Here is a 9102-nt window from a genome sequence, read left to right on the forward strand (position 1 = left end):
TGCCACCCTCATCTCTGCCAAGTTCGCCAACCAGGCCCAACGGGACTCGTCCCCCACCCTATTGCAGAGGTGGATGTGGGCAGGTCTCGTACCCCAGGCTATCTGTCTCCCCTTCTCTCTCCACATGTACCGCTCTTGTGGGTGCGCTGTCAATTCTAAATAAAATTTCCACTCGTGCCTGGGAGGTATGGGAGGGGTACCCGGGGCAGCATCGGAACTTCTTCTGCCCTTGCTGTTTCACATGCTGCACATAATCTAGCCAATTCAGTGTGTGTAGTGGACAGCGCCACTTCTAAGTCTCTAGCACTCACCCCTGTGTGAGTGGATTCTGTGGGGGGTGCAGCTTAAGGAGGGGGTGGGGCTGTACCGGGTCGACTACCATCGTCCCCCAGAGACATGGGTTGCGTTTGTATATCCCTCCGCCGTTCTAGTCAGTAATGGATAAAGCTTCTTTGGTGGTTCTCTCCCCTTCCCGCCCTCCCCTGTGTCCGCCACCTTCTCCTTGTTTGACGTCGCCCCTCCCACCTCTGGGGTCAATGTCTCCTCAAACATCCCCCACAAGTCCAATATCTCTTGTCGGTTCTGTAATGATCTCCCCTTGTATTTGGCAGTCAAGTATGTTGACATATGGTCTAACGCACACTTATCGAAAGATCCCTCCTCTGGCCAGGATTGAGGCATTCCCTCCCCTTTAGTCTCCGTCACCCATTGACTGGGGAATTTTTTGATTTTGTCACTGTATAGGGGTAAGGCTTTACATATGTGGGTTAGGGGTGTGTCTGTTCCCATGGTCGTCATCTGTCTAGTGTGTGTCACCACTATATTTGCACAGTGTTCTTCCCATCAGCCCACACCTTCAAGTCATGTAGTATCAACCAATACCCTGTGTTACCTGCACGTTACAATTATCTCTGTACTGTCAACCAATATTGTCACAATTGTATTTATAATCAAAGAACATGTACGTTAAAAACGTTTAACTTTTTCTTCCCTCTTAGAGCATCCCCATTCACTCCCACCACACTTTCTCTGCTCACTTCTCATTCACACCATACACGCCCCTCCTGGGCTTTCTCCATACATGTGAAAAAGTACACTGAAAACAACAAGCTAAAACAACAACTTTTTTTCCCGAGCCCTCTACTTATACAGGGCTCCTAAGTTTCTCTTTATTCGTATTTTCCTGCACTGGTCGGGACAGTGCACTGTGGCTGCCACCTTCTCTCCTCACACGGAGAGGCTCCCTTTCCTTCCTCTCCACATAACTTAGAAACTAAGAAATGAATAAACCATGCCATATATAAAAAATGTCAACATTCAACAATCCACGTCATCCATCCACTTTCATTCATCGCGTGTTCTCCTCTACCATACCGCCCCATACCCTTCCCTAAACATTGTTACTCCTTGCAATCTATACTCACGTGTCTGCGTTCTTCCGACAGCTTCCGTTCATGGGGATTCCACAACAGGTCTGGGCCTCTCCCTGGGGCCGTACCCGGCTCCAATGAGCAGGCATGTTTCCGCAAAGCTGGCACCCGCAAGGACCACTTCTGCTGCGTATGCGTTTTGGGGGACTGGTCATTGTAGGTGGGCACAGCCCTTCCGGAGAGACCACCTGGATATCGCTGCAAGTACAGGGGCGGAGGAATCATGTCTCAGGGTCACCAAATGAAGGCACATCCCTCGATACGCACACTCCAGAGTAAATACAACCCGCTAGGGAAAGAGGCCAAGAGATAGCTTTGCAAGGGTAACAAGGTTTTACTCGTACAAAATGCAAATATCAGCAAAGAACCCTGCTGTTCGAGAGCGCTTTCTCTTACATCATAAAACATGGGGTTATAAGCACAAAAAAGCGTCATCGCTATATATTACATTTTGGTGCTCCTGATTGGAGGCACCCTACACATGGGCTTACTCCATAGAGGATGCCAAGCACTAATTGGCTAGTTCTTCTCCGTCGATCTGGCTCCAAGTGGGTCGGCTGGGCTCATCCTCGCGGTGAAGGTCCGGGCACTCATAAAATACACTGTTTCCAATCTAACCGAAATTAAGACATTCTATTCATTCATTGTGGCAGGCACCTGGGCGGCACCGGAAAGGGGTGCCAGGTAGAGGGAAGAATAAGATATTGTTATGCTGACCCATACACTCAGGGCTCCATTGATCCCACAGTCCTTGCACCTAATTTCTCCCCTCTGGGCTTTGATCTTTGATGTACCCTTCTCTGTACCTCATGTAACTTGGGACGTGTGTTGCTGCTATGGAGAAATACAGTCATATGTGCTTTAGATCTTTTGGTGGGCGCTTTATGGAGGTTAGGACATGGGAGTCAAATACTTATCAGAGAGCCAGGGGAGTGGTGGCACCGGGCTAGCTGGGTGGGGGTCAGAGGCTCGATGGCAGTTTAGTAGAGATTTATAAATACATCCCGGGGGCCTGGTACTGTCTCGCTCTCTGTGTCGGGCACATCCCTGAAGGCGATACTGAGTATTCGCAACACTGCAGGGACAAGAGGGAAATTGACTTCTGTGGGAGCAAGGCTCCAGTGGCGCTCGCATGCCATGTGGAAATTGGGCTCTGTGAACGTGGAAAGGGAGCAGTGTGAGTCTGCGACCTGTATTGTTTAGGGCCTATTAAAAAATGGTGTCACGGAGTGTGGGCATTTCTAGTGTTAGCATTCACTTCTATGCGCTACATGTTTTCTATATGGTGCCCGGGCGTGTAGACTGTTCCTCCCCTTGTACGTTAGATTGCTTTGTATGGGTTTTGCCTTATGTGGAAGCGCCTAGGGGGGTGTGGGATAGGCTCATTTCCATCGCAACAGTAGCTGTTGGGATTTTGTGTGCCACAAAAGTAGGCTGTGTGGTTACAGTGTTGGTTGAGGAAGATGATGTAGAGGAAGACAGCCTACTACTTCCTAAGAAAGGAACAGCCTTTCTGAGAGCATTGCAGTGGTTGGATTTGGTGTGGCAGTGTATGGAGGTGGTCCCGCAGGAGTACTGCCCAGGTAGTCTGTGAATGAGTACTCAATCCATTTCACTTTGGTAGCTTTAGCCTTTGGTACATTCCCAACAGTGGTAAAGAACTGCCACATCCATCATTCTCTCTGGGTGCTAGAGGTAGGCACTTCCTCTACCTCATCTTCCTGGTCCTCTTCATTGTATTTTGAAGTATTGCGCTTATTTCGTTGTGTAGGTCCTTCGGCTGTTTGTGGTGGTGGTGGCTCTTGGGGAGGAGGGATGGCAATAGCTGATGCCATTTTTAAGATAAATAGCAGTTTTGCTAATATTCTTCCAAGTATGTGCTGTGTGCTTGATTGTTAATGGATAATGAGTAAGAATAAGTGTAGATGCTGTGCAAGGGTACATTTTAAGTTCCTAGATAAGCTGAAAAATGCAGTTCAGAACTGTTCGCAAAGCATGGTCCCATTCGCGAACATGTCACCATGCCGCGCCTGTGGTTACATGACACTATCTGGAAAGTGTACGATTACGTCAGACGTTCCCGAACGCCGATAAACACGAAAACTGTGGAAAAAGTTGCAAAAAGTGTATAGAAGTGTTAAAAATGATGCTAGAAGGTGGGGAATGGCAGAGTTTTATGGTGCATCTTTCTAAATTGGACACAAATGTTGCTATATTGGGGTAAGTATGTTATTAGTAAGTTGTAGGAATTTAGGGTGCGCTGGTAAAAAACCACGAAATTCACTGGAACAAATTTGTTCAAGGGACGTTATGGTTAAGTTTCTCTAATAAGCTATGAAATTCATTGAAAAAACTTTGTTAAATTGTCATTATGGTTACAAGTAAAACCGAAAACCCCCAAAAATCCACTAGTTATGGTAAGATAAACAACCACCGGGTGGTAGTTCTGTAAAGATCTTGAATCAAGAGAAGGTTTTTCCAGCAATGGGGTAACAGTAGAGGTTTTGGAAGCTGCACTTACAATCCCTTGAACTAGGGAAAGAAGGAAAATAGTCTGATTCCTAGCAACAGAAGCTGGTACTGAATCAAACCTATGCTTTGTTGGTTTCAAAGTCTGAAGGTGAATAAGTATCATATCTGAAGAGACCACTGAGAAATCAAGAGTCAATTATCACTGACAATTCATATATTTGTGGTTTGAGCTTTGCGGCTTTTGGACAAACATCCTCCTGAATAGTTTTGATCTTTTGCGTAAACATTTATTTATAGTAGAGAAAAGTTAATTAGGCTTAATACCGGCTATCACGATATTACTCTGCAAAAACATAGCTTTGGCCACTCAAACAGATCTGTTGCAGTAGTTCAGTGCTGATTTGACAAGGTTCCTAGATGATATATACCCAGATTTCCTCCATGCACTTTTTTTCTGGTGATATTCATGTTTTTGATTTCTGAGAGCAGGAGTATACCAGGCGTTGGAGTATTTCTTAGGACGTCAGAGTCATAATGGGGCAATATGATGTGATGAATCGTGAGATTCTGTTCCTTCTCACCGGGGGGGGGGGGCGGGGAGCCTTTCCCTGTGAAGCTAGGGAGGTGAGCCCGTTACGCAATATTCTCCTGAGTGGTAGAGGCAAGTGGGATTTCACCGGATGAGACTCCCCACCAGGGGACAAGGACTCCCATTCTTATCGGGAAACCCCTATCCAAATTCTCACCAACCCACCTGCAACCAAAGCCAACAAGGAACTGTGTGAAAAACCACCCAGAATCTGCTATTGCCTCTCAAATACCTTTAACTAAACCTATGGAAAAAAACATGGAACACTGAGACGAGGAAACACATTGGAAGAATACAGAGCCGTAATCAAAGAGAAAGGACTTTGATGCTGCGCCGGGGAAGCCCCACAGTCAGGGGTGTTGCTAGGTCTGGAAAAGACCTGGGGCTATGCTAATGACAGAACTGTTGGGACTGGGGGCTAGCTAGCCTTTTGGTTGTAGCTCCTGAGATTGTATCCGGGGCTATAACCAAAAGACCAGGGGCTATAGCCCCCTTAGCCCCACCTAGCAACGCCACTGCCCACAGTTGCATAATAAGAATGGGAAGCAGAGACCTTCAAAGGTAGAATACCTGCAAGCTTCAATATAGCTTGTCACAATACGAGAAGGAACACCTGGACACACAGCGCCCAACTTTACCAGAGAGCCCTGCAGCAGACTCTGATGTGTCACGTTGGAAAGAAAAGGGAAGCAAAAAGCTGAAGTGGACACAAAGCATTCTGAAACAAAGGCAAGTGGTGGCGGAACTACAAGTCTGTTGTGGTGGACCCGGGGCTTCATCAAGTACACCAATACCACCTAAAACACGGTTCTGCATAGCAAATCGATCGAAGGAAGTGCAAGGAGATTCCTAAGAAACCAGGAGGCCAACCTGATCATTGGAAAAGAGGGTCCCAAGCTGCCACGAATCCCAGTGATGTTATCCCTAAACAAATCAGGTAGCAGGGAAAATGGGACACCTGGGAGAGGGACTGAAGATAATCACTGTTACGCCCCGGGCTCTTCAGGGTCACGGCCGGGGGCTACTCACTTGGCAACTGTACCCTCGTTGGCAGCTGCGTCATGCTGGATTTGGCCTGAGGGCTGGAGGTGGTGGATCCAGGCATGGTCTTGGTGTCTGGCGCAGACATCCTGGGGAGAAGCAGTGCATGGGTGCGGCCATTGCATCACGCACTGCGCTTGCGCGGAGGCCCAGGTACAGCCTCCTTGCTCTCGCGCTATGCCCACAGTGTCCTGTGTTGCTAGGCAACGACACCCACTGTGATGATCGCGTCGCGGCAGCAGCAGGCTATTTAAACCGAGCTCTCCATGACACAGGTGCGTCTCAATATGCTCCATATGTTCACTCCTCTGGAGAATTACCTTGTGTCTGCTTGCCTGTCTCCTGCTGACACCCTTGCCTTTCCGTGCCTGGGCTGTTTTCTCCTGCTCTCCTTCTCCTCTTTCATTGGGGACTGTCTTGCCTTTGTCTCCCTTCTCCTGCATTGCCTTGGTCTCCCTTCTCCTGACTTGCTTTGGTTCCCTTCTACTGCCTCCAGCCATTGCCTTCCTGCCTTGTTATCCAGTTCCTCTGGCAGTTGTTTTCCACTTCCTGGACTGCCTTTCTGGTGTTACCCAACATCTATTGCATCAGCGTTACCAGCGTTCCCGGCCAGCGCCCTGCATTATTCTCACGCCATGTAAATCCAGGAACAGCTGCCTTGTGGTGTGGAGACTTGGCCCCCTGGAGCCTGTTCTGTCTTTCCGAAATCATGGGTGTACTCGGGGGTCAGGCTCCATGCCATACTGATCACAGGTTGGAATACTGGAGGACAAAAGAAGACCCAGAAACGAAACACCCCCACACGGACCTGGACCAACCGTGACCAGATACTTGACAATCACTGGAGTACTCATACTGGTCTCAGTTGTAGCAAAGTATCTGAAGTGAATGAAGGACGTGAGAGAAGGGACTTGAGTGCTCATACTCGTCTCAGTTGTAGCAAAGTGTCTGAAGCAAACAAAGAGAGTGAGAACAATCACTGAAGTGTTCATACTCATCTCAGTTTTAAGAAAACATCAAAAGTTAAGGACGAAAGAGCGAATAAGCATTGGAATATTCGTACTTGTACCGGTTGTGCCAAAGTGTCTGAAGTGAAAGAAGAGAGTGTGAGCAATCACTGGAGTGCGCAAACCCGTCCTAGGTATAATTAAACACTTAAAGTGAATAAGGCAAGTGAGAATACGCACTGGTGTGCTCATACTCGTCCCGGTGGTAACAAACCACAAAAGGTGAAAGTGGAAAGTGAGAATAACTATTGGAAGTTTCATACTTGTCTCAGCTGGAAGAAAGTAGCCAAACTTGATGAAGAGAAATTGAATAAGTATTGGAGTGTTCATACTCATCCAAGTTGCAACAAAGCAATAAAAGTGAATGAAGAGAGTAAGAATAACCTATGGAACAGTGAGGTTTGTTTCAGACTAGATATAAGTTAAAGGATATTTATACCATGCACTGTCACCACCGGAGTGGTCCCCTGTTGCTTTGGCGGATCTGAAAAGCAAGAGGGTAGGGTGATTTAGTACATGTGAACGGGAAATGCCAAAGAGAGCTGTGATGTGCTGTTGGCAGCTTCAGTTCGGTTTACACCATTCGCTGAGCATAAGTGTGATTTTTTTTTTTTTTTTTTTGGTCGGTAGTTGTCATGTGCTGTTGTGCAAGGCTATGGGCCTCAACACGAGTTGGCCGGTATCCTGGCTGTAATACCGCCCGACTGCAATAGCGTTAGCACCAACCGGTTCGGCGGTGTTACAGCCGGATCATGGGTTGGGCGTTAACAGTAAATCCCCATTCTCCATTTGGTCCACTGAATTCAGTGGGGCATTAATGGCACTAATACCATGTGCTAATACAGCCTGCAGAAATACCGCCAAACACAGGGCGCTAAATGGGATTTTCACCTCCAGAAAAAAGCTGGAGGTAAAACAGCCCATTTAGCGCCCAACTCGTGATAGGGCCAGCCCTTAAATGCAGCGATAATACTGTTACCGCCATATTTAAGGGCTACAGCCCAACTTGTGATGAGGCGTGGTTTGTTTCGTTGTTGCAGTGTAGTGAAGTGAACGAAGAACAAAGGAAAGGAACCACTATGAAAAGAAAAAGACCAAAGGAGTGAAAGGAAGGAAGGAAGATTAAACAAGGGGAAAAGACGGTTTGGACGGTGAAGAAACTTACACCAGAACTGAATGATTTAATCAAAGGAATTGCTAAGAACTACTTTAGTACTAATAACTTGGTACAACAACCTATCCACAAGACAAGGGATTTATTCTCTTGTATGTATTTTGTTGTAATAGTGGTAGGGTTAGGACAGGGTAGTTTGGACAGCAGACAGATATTGTTTTGGACTTTCACTGATGACTGACGACCACCTTAGTTAGTTGTGTTAGGTAGGGAACAGCCTTAGTATATGGAAGGTCAAATGTTTTCACATATAGGTTTGTGTCCTTCTTCTGACCCACCACATTTGGTTTTAGGGGTTGGATTGTAATCCTCGATATAGAGGACCCCACCAATCTCTTTTTCTCTACTCTCAGCCTTAAAAATATATGGCAGCACCCATACATAAGTTAACACCTATAGGTTTACTGGGAATAAAACCTAGCTTGGAAATGAAACTGGCACCTTTATTAGCCAAGTCTACTCCCCTAAGTTCTCAGATGCCCGAGGATTCAGGAAGCGAAAGAGAAGTCGACGAAATTCCATGACTAATGATAAATTAGGTCACCACACTGTACAACCCGAAAACAGATACCAGAACTCATCTTAAGGGAGCCCTCATCAATACCAGATCACTCCTGACACATGCCCCTGACATTGCTGATCTCATCGCCTCCAATGGCCTAGACACTTCCTAGCAATTTCAGAAATCTAGCTGCACCCAGCTGCCGGCCCGTTCCTCTCCCTGGCCATCCCTGAGGGTTACATTATCCTCAGGAAAGACAGATTGGTATCTAAAGGAGACGGTGTAGCTGTCATCACCAAAAATAACCTTCATTTCAGAGAAATACCTAACCAAGCTATCCCGTCGGGAGAACTTATCTCACTCAAAATCTCCCTATTTGCTATATCCACTCTCACAATCCACCTAATCTATAGGCCTCCAGGCCCCCTGCTATCATTCGAGGAAGACATTGCACAACTCCCCGCAGCCAACATCAAGCCTTCCTCAAAAATCATCATCTAGGGAGACTTTAACTTAGGTCCCAACGACCCTTCAGACTCCAAGGCACTTGCCCTTGCAAACACTATTGAAGCGCAAGGTTTTCTCCATCGAATTTCCAAACCTATGCATGACAAAGGCCATATACTAGACTGGCTAGCGGACCTCCATTGCCACACCAACATACTAGCAAACAACCCATGCCCTTGGTCAGACCACAACTTCATCCTATTCTCTATCAACAATATAGCCCATCCGAATAGCCCACCACAACCTACCTCAGCATCACCCTCAAGAAACTCATGAAAAATTCTCTATCCTATTCTCTAGCAACAATATAGCCCATCCGAATAGCCCACCACAACCTACCTCCGCATCACCCTCAAGAAACTCACGAAAAATCACTAGAG

The sequence above is a fragment of the Ambystoma mexicanum genome, chromosome 9 (genome assembly GCF_040938575.1).
Source record: "Ambystoma mexicanum isolate Mex_15411 chromosome 9, UKY_AmexF1_1, whole genome shotgun sequence".
NCBI classification, from domain to species: Eukaryota; Metazoa; Chordata; class Amphibia; order Caudata; family Ambystomatidae; genus Ambystoma; species Ambystoma mexicanum.